This window comes from Mastigoproctus giganteus, chromosome 9 (genome assembly GCF_048544385.1).
Source record: "Mastigoproctus giganteus isolate SK-2022 chromosome 9, ASM4854438v1, whole genome shotgun sequence".
NCBI lineage: Eukaryota > Metazoa > Arthropoda > Arachnida > Uropygi > Thelyphonidae > Mastigoproctus > Mastigoproctus giganteus.
In genome coordinates, this window is record NC_143583.1 from 159,297,978 (window position 1) to 159,315,840 (window position 17,863).

Here is a 17,863-nt window from a genome sequence, read left to right on the forward strand (position 1 = left end):
GGGATCGCGAATCCAATACAACTTTTTTTCTGGAGATACATTAAATCATTTGGAAAAATTCTTAATTAACATTGTTAGTTGGGTGACAATGATATCCCTAAATTGTAAAATGTTAATATTATAACAAAATTAGAGAAGCATGGGAACATTTCAATTTCAGTATTATTATGCTCAAATTCAGTTTTCCAAAGATTAGGCTTCCCTTTGAAAGTTTCTATTTTATCACTGAGTATTAATATATTTGTTCCCTGTTCTTGAAGATTTAAATTTAAATCATTAGGTTTTTCAAATATATCAGCAAGGGAACTAAGTTTTCCAGGCCATTTTTGATTTGTAAACAATTGACCAAGGTTCCGATTTTTATCCAATAGATAAAAACAAAACTTGATGTTTAAGATCAAAAAGACATTGCAACACTTAACAACCACACCCCACTTTTGTATCTAAAAGAAGCATTTCATCCAATTTCATTACAAAGCATTGTGAAAAGTCTACTATTTAAGCTTCTACTGTTTAATAAAGTTGATCACCCTTATTGTGAACCAGTGTAAGCAGAGGTCAAGATGTGGCACTAACATCACATTATTGGAGACTTAAAGTGGTGGAACCCGTGTTTAGTCTTCAGAGAAAAGCTCTGGCAACCACCCCATCTCTTCCTTCATGCAGTATATTTGATGTCTTTTGAGCTTATGATGGACATCACTGCGAGATAAAATCTTCTTTACATTTCAAGGGTACAGTTCTAAAACGGTGTTCGCAGTCCGGCCACTAGATAACCCAACAGATTGAACCTATTGGTAACTCTTTAGGAGGATTACTAATCAGTTAGTATATAATCTCACAACCTCTATTCTGCCAGAGAGTGATTCGAGGGAGTCCAATTAGTGTATATGCAGGGGCAATGTAAAGGCCACATTATGCCAAGGAGCTAGGTATATTTTTGCCATGTGTACATCATATCCAAAAATTTAATTACATCATACAACATGTCTTCACCACCTTTTCTTCCTTCTTCATACACCATGAATTGTCAAAATAATAGAATAATATAGAATAATCTTATCTGCAAAAAGATCTAAACCACCAAAACATTTTTTTTCTCATTCATTTCGCAAATATATGTGGTCTCGGTTCTGATCTTAATGTCCATTTCAGCTTACAGTTGGGCAAATCCCATGTATTTTTTCTGACAGAATCCCAGTTATCTGTTGATTCAGTCACTGCTCATCTCAGTTGTCTGAATTATTTGCTGTATGATTGCTCTCGCTTCAAAGGTGGGACTTGTGCATATGTCCATTCTAATATTTCCTGTCAGAGACTTAGTAATTTGGAATCTCCTCTTTTCAATCTTCTGTGGCTTAAAATCTCTCTACCTCATACTGTCAAATTCATCTCTTGCTTCTATCATTCTCCCAACTCCACTATTCACTTTGAACCCTTTGACTTCCTCACTTTGAAACTTGACTTTCTCCAGTCCAACTTTCCTAACAGTGAGGTAATTTTCCTTGTTGATTTTAATGATTCACAATGTTTTAATGATTTTAATGTTCACAACTCCAGCTGGCTTCCGCTTACTAGTCACACCAACCAAGCTGGTAGAGATGCTGAAGCTTTTGCAATTACTAATGACCTTGAACAGATTGTTTATTTACCTACCAGAATACCAGAAATCATAACACCCAGCCAACAAACTTTATCTTTTTCTCACAAAACACCATTCTAAGTACATGGTTGAGGTGAGTGGTCCTTTGATCGCAACTTTGTGATGGTCCTTCCCCAATGGAGTATTTCTCTCCTGGCTATTCTCAACCTCGTGTTGTCTGGCATTACAAGAATGCAAAATGGAATGATCTGCGAGATTTATTTTCCTTAGGTCAGATTACGCTTTCAACTGTTTCGATGTCAATGTTTGTTCAGATCATGTCAGTGAAATTATTTCTGTAGGGATGAAATGCTTTACTCCAAACTCCACCTTAAAATGTCGTCCTTTATCTAAACCTTGGTTTTCCAATAAATGTGATAAGGCTGTTCAAAAGAATGTTGCATATTGCAATTGGCTTGTAACCATATATCCAAGTTCATTTTTTGCCTACACTAAAGCTTGCAATAATTGTAAAACAGTTATTAATCAGTCCAAACTAGATTTCAAACAGGCTAAAAGTAGAAAACGTGCTTTTTGTTCAAATGCTGGTCGAGCATTCTGATCGCTGGCCAAAGCTACTAGTCACAACTTTTGCCCACCTCTGTCAAAAACCTGATGGTTCTATTGCTACTTCAGCCAAAGATAAAGCGGACCTCTTAGCATCCTATTTTTCTTCCAACTAGTGTATTGATGATCTTTGTAATCCACCTCCTACTACCATTCACAGTATACTCCATTTATTGGCGCCTGTGGTCTTTGTCAAAAGAATGTCAGAAAGATTTTGAATAATCTTGATGCTAAGAAAGCTGTATGTCCTGATGGTATTTCTCCACTTGTTCTTAAAACCTGTGCTCCTGAACATTCACCTTTTTTCACTTTCTTATTCCAAAGGTGTTTTCCCTTCTGCTTGGAAATTTACTCATATCCAGGCAGTACCTACAAAGGGTGACAAAACCATCCCATCTAATTATCGTCTGATTGCACTTACTTCTACTCTTTCCAAAGTAATGGAGAAATCAATTAACTGCAAATCTGCCCAAATATGGAATATAATTGATTTCCTGAGGACGAGGGTTGCCTGTGCGGACGTGCCTTTCTGTCACTCTTGGAACAGAGAAGTTTTTTCTGATTTATTTTCTGCTTTATTAGTTTAAATTGACATATTAATTTATTTTCTAGAGTAGCTTTACATTCCTATTTACGGTACTTAAGTTTAAAGTAACTTAGACAGAGATTTTGTAGGTATTACTCAGTATCGGAAAGGGTATCAAATCCACGTGTTTACCGTTCGTAAATAGCTGCCATTGTTACGCAAAAATTAATCAGTAAAATCTATTAATCTTGTCGAACTTCATTGGCAATTAATTGTACTTTTAACTATACATATAACCACTTAGGTTACGTAACATAAATAATTAGTAAAAATAAATAATTAATACATAACTTGATACGGAAGTTATATAAAGGGATTTCGTAGATAACACTCGTTACTGAAACATAATTTTTCGTAGATAACACTCGTTACTGAAACATAAATATAGCGTTATAACTGTGTTGGGATACAAGTTAAGGATTTAATTTTGTATGGAAATTGAAATTTTATTGAAAGTAAATCGAAATCATGACTCAAACCAGAGCAGCAAAGCAAAAGGCTCAAGCTAATGAAAATGCTGTGGCTCAGGGGAGAACTGAGGGGGGCAGTTGCCCTCTGAATCACAGCCTTTTAAGATGCACTATTTGCTTGATGTTTGCGGAGCAGTCAGGTATGGGACATGATACTGCCATGGAGGATGTCTTTGTATGTGTGCGATGCAAGGAGTGTAAGGAAATCAGGCGACAACACAGCGTTGTTATGGGCCTATATGAGAGCTTGAAGGACAGGGTGGATGCCCTCGAAGGATTACAAGTGAGGGGCTCATAAAGCTCTCAGCTGCCCACACCAATGTCAGAGCTTGGACTTGGTCATTGCGCAACACAGCGGCAGGCCCCAAGGCAGAATGCGCTGGTCCCAAAGGAACTAGTAGTTGATGGTGACTCTATTGTCAGGGAAACAGGAAACATGCTTTGTAAAAAGGATAGATGGAACAGGACCAGGGTATGCCTGCCAGGGGCAAAGGTTGATGACATTGTAGAGCGGATATCATCTTTTAAGTGATATAGTTGTACACGTTGGCACTAATAATATTAAGAGTAGGAGACCGGCGGAATTACTTAACAAGTACAGGTCACTGATGAAAAAAAGCCATGAATTAGGGTTGAATTTGAAAGTGTCTGCGGCGCCTCTGTAGCCAGGTGGGAAGGAGCAGCAGTGCGTAGCACACGCTTCTTGATTAGACCGGGGTTCGAGCCCGTCACCACCAAATACGGAGGATGCGGAAAGGTCAGGGAATGACCACCGCATATCCCGGAGCAATATGGCCTTAGTTGCTAATGCTCCTAAAAAAAAAAAAAAAAAAAAAAAAAAAAGAAAGTGTCTGCAATTCTGCCCAGACACGATAGGAGGGAGTATATGATGAGAGCCCTGTCAATCAATCCGGCCCTGGAAAGATTGTGCAGGGCTGAAGGGGTAGAATTTTTTTCAGCCTGGACTGTACTTCTCAACAGGAGAGACTGCTTCTACAGGGATGGGATACACTTAAATAGAAAGGGTGCAAGAATGTTTGCTGATGCTATCGAGGCAGTGTTAGGTGGGTCAGAAAACTGCTAGATTGGGGGGATACAAGGACTAATAGATTAACAGTAGCCACTGGCAGAGGTGAAAGTGATTCTTGCACTGCTTCTATTGGAATGAGCAGCAGCCTGGAAAATAAGATGCAGGATATTTCCGAGACTGCTGGGAATCATTGGGGTACAAGTAAACACATGGGTTGTGTTAGGGTGGCTAAGAGGAAGAGCAGGTGCATGTATACTTGCGTGTACACCAATGCTAGGAGTTTAGTAAATAAAATTGATGAATTTGAGGTATTGCTCAAAACATCAAAGGCAGATAATGTTGGGATATCAGAGACGTGGTGTCACACAGATATAAGGAATGCAGAACTGGAATTTGCGGAGTACAATGTCTACAGAAAGGATAGACAGGATAGGAAGGGTGGAGGGGTTATGCTATTAGTTAAGAAACACATAAAATCCAAGGAAATGAAGCCACTCGACATTGCTGGACAGTGCAGTGTCGAGTCAGTTTGGTGTGACATAAGCATTGGGAGATCAAAATTGAGAGTAGGAGTGTGCTATAGGCCTAATGACTCTGATGAGTATAATAAGACACTGTACAGAGTAATAGAGTGGGCCAGTAAATCAGAGAGTCTTATAATGGGGGATTTTAATTTCCCAGATATTGACTGGAATTTGGGGGCTGGTCACTCACACACTAGGAAGGCTTTTGTGGATTTATTGGATGATTGTTTTCTACATTAGCATGTTTGGGAGGCAACTAGAGGGAGTAATACTCTTGATTTGATTATCAGTAGTGATTCTTCATGCATTAAGAATCTGCAGATAAATGAACCACTAGGTGGCAGTGATCACAGTGTTCTGAAGTGGGATTTACTCAAAGAGGTAACTACCATTAGGGGTAAAGGGAAGGGGTATTGCTTTCGTAAAGGCGACTACGATGGACTGAGACAGTATTTAAATTCTATACAGTGGGATCAACTGATGATGTTACCAACAGCAAATTCAAAATGGGAAGCATTCAAAGAACTTATCTTGGAAGCTACTAGGCTTTACATACCAACTAAGAAATATTGTTCAAGGTTTAGGCCTAAATGGATGTCAGATGACCTAATGAGGCATATGGCAGAGAAGTAAAATGCATGGGATACATACAAATTAACACGTGACATAGAAGCCTATGATAGATACAAGTTGATCTGTAACCAAGTTACAAAGGAGGTTAGGCAGGCGAAGGCAGATTACGAGAAATCCTTGGCAAGGGATGCGAAGAAAAACAGCAAAGAGTTCTTTGCTTATGTAAACTCTAGAAGGAAGGGGATGAATCAGATTGGTCCACTTGATATCGATGGGTCAACTGTTGATGATCCTGCTCAGGTAGCTAACAAACTAAATGAATATTTTGCATCGACTTTCACACACGAGGAGTTATTCAGCGAGGGGAATGCCAGAGGTGTATTCAACTCTGGCAGTAAGCTAGAGAATCTTGTAATAACTGAGAGTAAAGTGGAGGAGAAATTGTTGAAGATAAATATAAGAAAGGCACCTGGGGTGGATGGGATCTATCCAGTTATATTAAAGGAGGCAGCAAAGGAAGTAAGCAAACCCTTAGCCATAATTATGAGAGCTTTCGTGGACTCAGGGGAGGTACCCATGGACTGGAGATGTGCAAATGTGACCCCAATTCACAAAGGAGGATGAAAGGCTAACACAAGTAATTATAGACCTGTGAGTTTAACTACTGTTCCCGGAAAATTAATGGAGGCACTGGTTAAAGAAGCACTGCAGGATCATCTAGACAATACTTCAGTTATAGCTCGGACACAGCATGGTTTTGTTAAGGGGAAGTCTTGCCTGACCAATTTGATTGGATACTATGATGCAGTCACAAAAGAATTCAATGCAGGGAATAACTTTGATATTATATACTTGGATCTTAGAAAAGCTTTTGATACTGTTGCACATGGAAGACTGCTGCACAAATTGGAGCAGTGTGGCATTGGAGGCAAATTGCTGCTATGGATATAAAGGGATGGTTGAGGGGGAGAAGACAGAGAGTGGTAATCAATGGACACTGCTCATCGTGGACTAATGTTATTAGTGGAGTCCCTCAGGGTTCAGTATTGGATCCTTTATTGTTTTCTGTATTTATAAATGATATTGATGATGGTATATCAAGCTTAATGTCCAAGTTTGCAGACGATACAAAGGTTGGCAGGGTTGTCAAGGACACTACTGACGCTATGCTGTTGCAACAGGATCTGGAAAGGTTGAACAGATGGGCTGAGAGGTGGCAAATGAAGTTTAACATTGACAAATGTAAAATACTACATATGGGAAACAGCAACCCCAGAGCAACGTATCAACTATGTGGTACTACACTGACAGTGGTAGAGAACGAAAGGGACCTGGGAGTAGTTGTGTAGGCAGATATGAAGTTCTCTGAGCAGTGCAGACGGGCTGCAAGAGTAGCTCATGGTGTATTGTCAATGATATACAGGAATTTTTCTAGCAGGGATAAGGAGGTGATTATTCCCTTGTATAAGGCAATGGTCAGGCCACATCTAGAGTACTGTATACAGGCCTGGAGGCCTCATTTCAAGAAGGATGTAGAGCTGCTGGAACGAGTACAGAGAAGGGCAACAAGATTAGTGAATGGAACAAAGGGGTGCTCTTACGAAGAAAGGCTTAAGTTTTGTGAATTAGTGTCTGGAGACTAGGCACCAGCGAGGTGATCTGATAGAGGTGTACAAAGCCTTGAATGGTTTGAGCATGCTCAATGCTGATGTGATTCTTCCTCTTGCTCAGAATAATCACCAGAGAGGGCACAAATTCAAATTGAGGAAAGACAGATGTAAGATAGATGTGCAGAAATTTGCCTTTAGCCAGCAGGTGGTTGGTAGGGAACAGACTTCCATCCCTTGTCGTGGAAGTTGATAGCCTAAATAAGTTTAAGGCTCAGGTGGACAGGTATTTCGAACGAACAGAGGGGTGAAGTGGAAGTGGTTATTTTTTATTTATTTATTTTACTTTATTTTTTTTTTATTGTTTTTTTTTTTTTTTTTTTTTTGGCTGATGCTGCATAAGCTTGCTTTCTTGCATCAAATGCCTCTACTAATGCTAATGCTAATGCTAATCTGGTGTTTGTGCCGAGAAAAGCTCTTTCAGGCTTCTAAATTCCATTCAAAAGAGGGCAGTTAGAATAATTAATGATTCATTTCTAACAGTCTCTCCACTCTTTGTCTCATAGACATTCTGTTTCTGTTACATGCCTTTTCTTTTTACTGTCTAACTTCAAACTCACAGAACCAACTTTTCTTCTCCCTCATTTATTCCTTCAACTTCTATTTTCTGGAACAACCTTCTTTCATATCTATTTCCTGAAAATTACAATATACAGAAGTATATTGTAAATTCTACTGTTAACAAATATCTTCTTTCATCTACTGAATCTTCAACCCATGCATGGTACCAAGTGCTATAGCTTCTAGTACCTTTTGTGTTTGGGGTTTCATAAAAAAAACAAAAAAAAAAAAAAGAAAGGCAGGCTTCAGTTCTACAAATTGCAGCATCTTGAGACTAGGCACCTGTGAGGTGATCTGATTGAGGTGTTTAAGGTTTTGAATGGATTGAGCAAGCTCAATGCTGATGGGATTCTTCCTCTTGCTCAGGCCACACAACTATACATGTGAGAGGGCACATTTTCAATTCTACGGGGACCTCACCTGAATCTAAGGATGCTCTCATAATTATCGCTAAGGGTTTCCTTAATTCTTTCGCCACCTCCCTTAATATAATTAGATAGACCCCATCGAACCCCAGGGCCCTTTCTTATGTTTAACTTCAAAAATTTCTCTTCCATATAGCTGCCTTTTAGAGTTTGATAAACTTCCCGTTCCCTAAAGAATTCCTCATGTACGAATGTAGATGCAAAAAAGTCATTTTGTTTGTGAGTAATGTGAGCAGGATCATCAACAGACAAACCATCGATTTTGAATGGACCAATTTGATTCGTAATCTTTCTTCTAGCATTTACATAAGTAAAGAAATCTTTGCTATTTTTCTTTGCATTCTTTGCTAAACATTTCTTGTAATCTGCCTTTGTTTGCCTATCCTCCTTTGTAACTTGATTACAGACTAGTTTATATCTACCATAGGTGTCTACCATAGATTTCACCTGATAATTTATATGCACCCCATGTACTTTTCTTTTCTGTCATGAGTTTCATCAGTTCATCAGTACCTGCACCATCTGACATCCATTTAAGCTTATACCTTTAAGAGCATTTCTTAGTTGTTATGAAAAGCTTAGCAGTGTCTATGATTAATTCCTTGAAAGCTTCCCACTTATAATTTGAAGTTGGCAACGTCATCAGTCAGTCCCACTTTAAAAGCTTGTTTGTTGTTTGGTTTTTAGGAGCATTAGCAACTAAGGCCATATTGCTCCGGGAATATGCAGTGGTCATTCCCTGACCTTTCTGCATCCTCGGTATTTGGTGGTCATGGGCTCGAACCATGGTCTAATCAAGAAGTGTGTGCTACGCACTGCTGCTCCTGCTCACCTGGCTACAGAGGCGCCCACTTTAAAAGCTGTCTTGAAAGCTTCCCACTTAGAATTTTAAGTTGGTAACATCATCAGTCATGCCACTTTAAAAGCTGTCTGAGAAATTTAATTTAAAAGCTGTCTCAGACCAGTGTAGTCACTGTTATGAAAGAAAAAACATCTCTCTTTACCCTTGATCAACACACTGGTCACTGCACCTAATGGTTCTTTTATCTGTAGATTCTTAATGTATGAATAATCACTGCTGACAATCATATGAAAAGTATTACGCCCTCTTGTTGCCACTCTAACATACCGTAATGGAAAAGTCATCCAATAAATCCACAAAAGTCTTCTAGTGTGAGAGTGACCAACCCACAAGTTCCAATCAATATCTGGAAAGTGAAAATCCACATTATAAGACATTCTGATTTACTGGCCCACTCCATATTTCTGTACAGCTGTTCATTGTACTCATCACAGTGATTAGCTCTATAACACACTCCTACTCTCATTTTTGTTTTCCCACTGCTAGATCACACCAAACTGACTTAACATTGCACTGGCCACCCATGTCAACTGGAGACACTGCCTTAGATTTTATGTGATTCTTAACTAAGGACATAACCCCTCCCTCCTAACCTGTCTGTCCTTTCTATATATATATTGTACTCCCCATATTAAATTCTGCATCCCTTATATATGAAATCGGCGCCTCCGTAGCCAGGTGGGAAGGAGCAGTAGTGCGTAGCACACGCTTCCTGATTAGACCGGGGTTCGAGCCCGTCACCACCAAATACGGAGGATGCGGAAAGGTCAGGGAATGACCACCGCATATCTCGGAGCAATATGGCCTTAGTTGCTAATGCTCCTAAAAACCAAATAACAAACAAACAAACATTATATATGAAATCCTATTTATCTCTGAAATCCTAACAATATCTACATTTGATACCTTGACCGGCACTTCAAATTCATCAAATCTATTTACTATACTCCTAGCATGCAACTATATATGCACCTGTTCTTACCCTTAGTTACCCTAACACTGCCCATGTATTTATTTGTTTCATGATGACTCCCAGCAATTCTTGAAGTCCCCAGCATCTTGCTTTCAAGGCTGCTGCTCATTTAAACAGAAGCAGCACGATAATTATTTGCACCTCTGTCTACAGCTATCATTGATCTATTAGTCTATGTATCCAACTAAGCTAGCAGTTTTTCGACCCATCTAACTCTTTTATCACACTTTTACATTTATTGATATTATCAATTTCCGAAGCATGTTTCTTGATTTTTTTTTTTTTTTTTTTCAGGTTTCACACCAACGTGTGAGCTAGAGGCCTAATTACTGTGATGAGTATACCAAACAGCTATACAGGGAAATAGAGTGGGCCAGCAAATCAGAATGTCTCAAAATGGAGGAATTTTAACTTTCCAGATACTGAATGGACTTTAGGGGTTGGTCACTCACAGACTTTTGTGGATTTTTTGGTTGACTGTTTTCTACAGCAGAATGTTAGAGAGGCAACAAGAGAAAGCAATTCTCTTGATCTGGTTATCAGCAGTGATTCTTCATGCATTAAGTATTTGCAGGTAAAAGACCCACTGGGTTGCTGCAGTCACAGTGTACTAATGTGGAATTTAATTAAAGACACCATTACTGTCAAGGCTGACAAGGCTAGCTGGGTGGGTAAAGTGCCTGCCTGGCAACCCAAAGGTCGCGGGTTCGAATCCCGCCTCGGGCTTGGATCAAAGTACTGCAAAAACCTTGGGAGGTGCATTATGGCCACAGAAGCCAATGCGCCAACAACTACCAAAAAAAAAAAAAAAAAACAGTCAAGGGTAAAGGGAAAAGCTTTTGCTTTCATAAGGGTGACTAAAAAGGTCTCAGACAGTTTTTAAATTGTGGGCAGTGGGACCAACTGATGATGTTAAGAACAGCACATTCTTAATAGGATTTAACAGGAATATTCAGAAGAAGCAATCAAAGAAGCTACTAGGCTTTTTGTACCAACAAAGTAATACTGTTCAAGGCTTAGACATAAATGGATCATTTACAGAATACTTGTGGCAGAGAAGAAAAGTGCAAGGGATGCATAGAAATTATAAGGTGATACAGAAGCCTATGGTAGATATAAAGTAGTCAAATCACTAAGGCAGATTATGAAAAGTCTCCGGCAAAGAATGCAAAGAAAAACAGTAAAGACTTCTATAATTATATTAACAGTAGAAGGAAGGTGTTGAATCACATTGGGAAACATGATGTCTATGGGTTAACTGTTGATGACCCTGCTCAAGTTGCAGACAAATTTAATAGGTATTTTCCATCCATATTCATACATGCAGAATTCTTTAGGGAAGGGGATGACAGAAGTTTATGAAACGCTAACGAGGAGCTAACTGACTGTGATAACTAAAAGGAAAGAGGAGAAGAAATTGTTGAAGATGGACATAAAAAAGACACCTGAGGCAGATGGAATATATATAATTATATTAAGGGAGGCAGCAAAGGAAGTAAGCAAAACCTTAGCCATAATTATGAGAGCATCCTTGTATTCAGAGGAGGTCCCTACAGACTGGAGAAGTGCGAATATATCCCCAATTCATAATGGGGGGGGGGGTCAAATGCGACATGAGTAATTACACACCTGTTAGCTTAACATCTGTTCCAGGAAAATAATGCAATCACTGATTAAAGTAGTAATGCAGAACCATTTGGCATGCAATTATACTCTAATCACAGCATGGATCTGTCAAGGAGCGGTCTTATCTAACCAATCTGAAAGATTACTATGATGCAGTGACCAAGGAAACCAAATGCAAAAAATAATTTTGACATCATATACTTAGATTTCAGGAAGGCTTTTGATACTGTTCCACATAAAAGACTGCTGTGGATAAAGGGATGGTTAAGTGGAAGAAGACAGAGAGTGTTAATCAGTTGACACAGCTCTTCATGGAGTAATACACATTATTAGTGGAGTTCCACAGGGTTTGGTGTTGGGCTCATTGTTGTTTTGTATATTTATCAATGATATTGATGAGGTATATCATTCTTAATGTCTGCATTTAACAGGAAGTTAAATGATTTTGTAATAACTGAGAGCAAAGTGGAGGAGAAATTGTTGAAGTTAAACATAAGGAAGGCAGCTGGGGTGGATGGGATCTGTTCAGTTATATTTAAGGAGGCAGCAAAGGAAGTAAACACGCTCTTAGACATGATTATGAGGGCACTCTTGAACTCAGGGGCAGTCCCCATGACAGGAGATGTGCAAATGTATCCCCAATTCACCAAGAGGGATTGAAGGGTGACACGAGTAATTACAGACCTGTTAGTTTAACTTCTGTTCCAGGGAAAATGATGGAGTCACTGGTTAAAGAAGTACTGTAGGATCATCTAGACAAGACTGCAGTTATAGTTCAGATAGAGCATGGGTTTGTTAAGGGGAAGGCTTGTCTGATCAGTTTAATTGGATACTATGATGTGATCACAAAGGAACTGGATGCAAAAAATAATTTTGATATTGCATACTTGGATTTTAGGAAAGCTTTTGATACTATTGCATATGGAAGACTATTGTACAAATTGGAGCAGTATGGCATTAAGGTTATGTTGCTGCTATGGATAATGGGATGCTTGAGTGGGAGAAGACAGAGAGTGGTAATCAATGGACACTGCTTTCTTGTTCTAATGTTATTAGTGGAGTCCCCCAGGGGTCCATGTTGGGCCCATTGTTGTTTTCTGTATTTATCAAAGATATTGATGAAGGTATATTAGGCTTAATGTCCACGTTTGCAGATGATTAAGAAGGTTGATAGGGTTGTTAATGACAGTGAGGACAGTACGCTACTGCAACAGGGGCTAGAAAAGTTGATCAGATGGGCTGAGAGGTGGCAGCTGAAGTTTAACATTGACAAATGCAATGTATTACATATCGGTAGCAGTAACCCCCAGAGTAACTTAACAAATCTGTGGTACTCTTCTGCTAGGGCAGTTATGGTTTTTTGTCAATTTTATAGACATGATAATCACCTCATTTCTTCCCACTTGAAAAATTCCTGTATCTGTATGTCACTGACAGAACCCTATGAGCTGCCCAAGGAGTTTGCCTTCAGCCAGCGGATGGTTGATTCAACCTGTCTACTTCGGTATAAAGTCCATTGGGGGTATTTTAAAAAACAATTAAAAATATACCCTTGCAATATATAAAATGGATTTTTCACAATTCCATTCACAACAGATTGAAAACAAAGGTGCTTCAAAGAATATACAATTCTGTACAATTCCTTTATTACAAGCATAATAATGGTAGAAAAACACCAACATGCCTGTTGACGTTACATTTTTATTGTTGTTATTTGGTTTTTTAGGAGCATTAGCAACTAAGGCCATATTGCTCCGGGGATATGCGGTGGTCATTCCCTGACCTTTCCGCATCTTCTGTATTTGGTGGCTCACGGGCTCGAACTCTGGTCTAATCAAGAAACATGTACTACGCACTGCTGCTACTGCCCACCTGGCTACGGAAGCGCAAATTTTTATTGTGGCCAGTAGAGGGTTAATCATGCTTTTAACTTTGATACCTCCATTTTAGATTATCAGTCAAATATCTGTAAACTTCTTATTTCTACAACTTTGCATATGAAATTATTCTGAAATTCTATTAATGTTCATTGACCTTTTATTATCTCAGAAGTATGGGACTATATTCAATTATACAAAAAGTAATCACACCAACTCTCTCCCACATGTAGTAGTATTAGTCCTGGATGGTACTATGTGTTTGTGCTTTTAGTTATTGTCATTCATACTATCCCCTTTAACAGCATTATCATTAGCATTAGTAGAGGCACATAATGCAAGAAAGTAAGCTTATACAGCATCAGCCAAAAAAAAAAAAAAAAAAAACTTACCCATTTCATCGATCCATTCATTTCAAATGTTTGTCTAGTTCTGCCTTGAATTTATTTAAGCTATCAACTTCCACAACAACAGATGGAATATTGTTCCAGCAATCAACTACCCGCTGGCTAAAGGCAAATTTCTGCACATCTATTCTACAACTGTCTTTCCTCAGTTTGAATCTATACCCCCTGGGGTTTGTAATCTGAGCAAGAGGAAGAATCTCATCGTGGATCCCAATCCCATTATAGGCCTTGAATGGATTGAGCAGGTTCAATCCATTCAAGGCCTAATACACCTCAATCAGATTGCCTTGCAGGTGCCTAGTCTCCAGAAGCTGCAATTTGCAGAACTTAAGCCTTTCTTCATAAGAGCACACCTTTGTTCCCTTCGCCAGTCTTTTCGCCCTTCTCTGTACTTGTTCTAGCAACTCTACATCATTCCTAAAATGAGGCTTCCAGTGTACGCAGTACTCAAGGTGTGGCCTGACCACTGCCTTATACAAGAGGATAATCACCTCCTTATCACTGCTTGCAAAATTGCTGTATATCATTGACAAGACCCCATGACCTACTCTGGCAGCCTGTCTGCAGCTCAGAAAACTTGACGCCTCCGTAGCCAGGTGGGCAGGAGCAGCAGTGCGTAGCACACGCTTCTTGATTAGACTGGGGTTCGAGCCCGTGACCACCAAATACGGAGCGTGCGGAAAGGTCAGGGAATGACCACCGCATATCCACGGAGCAATATGGCCTTAGTTGCTAATGCTCCTAAAAACTAAATAACAAACAAACAAACTCAGAAAACTTCATATCTGGCTACACAATTATCCCCAAGTCTTTTTCATTCTCCACTACCCTGAGTGTAATACCACATAGTTGGTACATTTCTCTGGGGTTACTGCTACCCATATGCAGAAATTTACATTTGTCAATGTTAAACTTCAGTTGCCACTTCTCAGCCCATTTACTCAACTTTTCCAGATCCTGTTGCAGCAGTATACTGTCATTACTGTTATTAACAACCCTGCCAACCTTTGTATTATCTGCAAAATTCAACACTAAGCCTGATATACCTTCATCAATATCATTGATAAATATACAAAACAACAGTGGACCTAACACCGAACCCTGAGGGACACCATTAATAACATTAGTCCATGTAGAGCAGTATCTATTGATTACCACTGTCTGTCTTCTCCCGCTCAACTATCCTTTTATCCCTTGTAGCAACTTATCCTTAATGCATACTCCTCCAATTTGTACAGTAGTCTTCCATGTGAAACAGTATTAAAACTTTCCTGAAATCCAAGTACAGTGGATTCCAGTTATTTGGGCCACCAGTTAATCGGAGCAGCCGTTTATTTGGGGCAAATCTTAAAAAAACAGAAACCAATCGAGAAAATAGCCAGGGTTTAGTTTGTTTAATTGGGACAGCATGGCATTTAATCGGGGCAGGAGACCGCAGCACTGGAGATTACCCTACATCGTCTCCGACGGTACCACATGGTTCGGTCGAAATTCTGGAGGTCACAACCATAAAACAATAAAAACAATTAGCAGTCACCTGTTCATTGGGCTTTTCTGTTAGTGAAATCTATCATAAACGGGCAGTAAACTCGAGCTTATTGAGTTTGTGGTAATACCGACAGCTGGAATTCTGTGGGTTATTATGGTGAAATGTGTTTACACGTCCATGAAATCTTCAATCATATAAAAAAATTAATTTTCAGATCTCTTCATTCCTATTTTAAAAGCTTTGTAACTCGTTACTCCGTTCTCACTTGCACGTATTGTGTTACTTGCAATTTGTGTGTGCCATGTTCTTTGTTATTGATTGCTTATCTTTTCACTGTTTTAAATTTTAAACCCCCCCCCACAAATGTCAGTGAACAGAAATGTCAACTAGTTCGTATGTACATATTACAGTATGTATTAATTAATCGGATTATCACGTATATTCTTCTGATTTTCACGTATCTTAATTTTTTAATTGGTAACGTAATAAAGGGTAAATTTGTGCTTAATATATCTTTGCTTTTATAGCCTTTGGATAATATTCCTCATATTTTCGCTAATTAGAATCGCTGTTTAATGGAATTAAAATTCAATTCACAAACGTGATCACAATGCCGGCGCTTACTGCACATTGTATAGTGAATGGTACTTTACTATGTTGAGTTTGTCGTAATGTGATTTGATTGCACAGTGAACCAATTGTAAAAGGGGGGGGTTACATTGTATTTTTAACTATTTAGGTGAAACTTCAGATAATTGGGGCAGCTGATTAATCAGGCCAAAATGCACTAGTCCCGATGTGTCCCAAATAACTGGAATGGACTGTATATGATATCAAAATTATTTTTTGCATCCAGTTCCTTTGTGACCACATCATAATATCCAATCAGATTGGGCAGACAAGACTTCCCCTTAACAAACCCATACTGTGTCTGAAATATTACTGTTGCCTTTTCTAGATGATCCAGCAATGCTTCTTTAACCAGTGACTCCATTATTTTCCATGGAACAGAAGTCAAAGTAACAGGTCTATAATTACTCGTGTCATCCTTTGTGAATTGGAGATACATTTGCACACCTCCAGTCCGTGGGCACTTCCCCCGAGTCAAGGATGCGCTCACAGTTATGGCTAAGGGTTTGCTTACTTCCTTTGCCACCTCCTTTAATATAACTGGATAGTTCCCATCTACTCCAGTTGCCTTTCTTATGTTTAACTTCAACAATTTCTTCTTCACTTTGCTCTCAGTTATTACAAAATAATTTAACTCCCTGTTAGAGTTTGATAAACATCTGGCCCTCTCCTCCTTGAATAAATTCTCATGTGTGAATGTAGATGTCTCATTTAGTTTGGCAGTTATCTGAGAATGGTCATTTACAGTCAAACCATTGATATCAAGTGTACCAATCTGATTCTTCCCCTTCCTTTTAGAGTTTATATAAGTAAAGAAGTCTTTGCTGTTTTTCTTTGCATCCTTTGCCAAAGGTTTTTCATAATCTGCCTTCGCTTGCCTAACCTCCTTTGTGACTTGATTACAGACTAGCTTTTATCTACCATAGGCTTCTGCATTGCCGGACAATTTACGTGCATTCCATGCATTTTTCTTCTCTTCCACACGTCTCATTAGTTCATGTGACATCCGTTTGGGCCTAAACAGGATTTTAGAATTTGCTGTTGGTAACATCATCATCATTAGTTGGTCCCACTGTATAGAACATAAAAAATCTCCAAGACCACTGTAGTCACCTTTACAAAAGTAAATCCCTTCCCTTTACCCTTGATGGTAGTTACATCTTTAAGTAAATCCCACATCAGTACACTGTGATCACTGCCACATAGTGGTTTCTTTATCTATAAATTCTTAATGCATAATTCATAATCACTGCTGATAATCAGATCAAGAGTGTTACCCCCTCTTGCTGCCTCTATAACATGCTGCTGTAGAAAACAATCATCCAATAAATCTACAAAAGCCTTACTAGCGTGCGAGTGGCCAATCCTAAAGTTCCAGTCTATATCTGGGAAGTTATAATCCCCCATTATAAGACACTTTGATTTACTGGCCCACTGTATTTTTCTGTATAATTGTTCATTGTACTCATCAGAGTCATTTGGCCTATAACAAACTCCTAGCCTCATTTTTGCTTTCCCAGTGCTTATGTCACACCAAACAGACTCAACATTGCACTGTCCATCTACGTCAACTGGATGCACTTCCTTAGATTTTATGTGTTTCTTAACTAACAGCATAATCTCTCCTCCCTTCCTTTCCTGTCTATCCTTTCTGACACATTGTATCCCCCCCAAATTCCAATTCTGCATCCCTTTTATCTGAGTGGCACCACGTCTCTGATATCCAAACAATATCCACCTTGGATGTCTTAACCAGCACTTCAAATTCATCAAATTTATTTACTATACACCAATATACTCCACATTGGTGTACATGCATGTATACTTGCATGTACACCTGATATTACTCTTAGTTACTCTAACACAGCCCATGTATTTTCTTGTTTCATGACTCCCAGCAGTTCCTGAAATCCTCAGCAACTGGCTCATTCCAATAAAAGCAGTGTAAGAATCA

The 17,863-nt window shown here is 39.0% G+C and overlaps 1 protein-coding gene across 4 annotated transcripts in view; it reads right to left on the minus strand.

The window, feature by feature from the left end:
* The window catches only part of LOC150080843 (uncharacterized), a 133,918-nt gene that overhangs the window by 12,540 nt on the left and 103,515 nt on the right, over positions 1-17,863 (minus strand). The window lies entirely within an intron of this gene.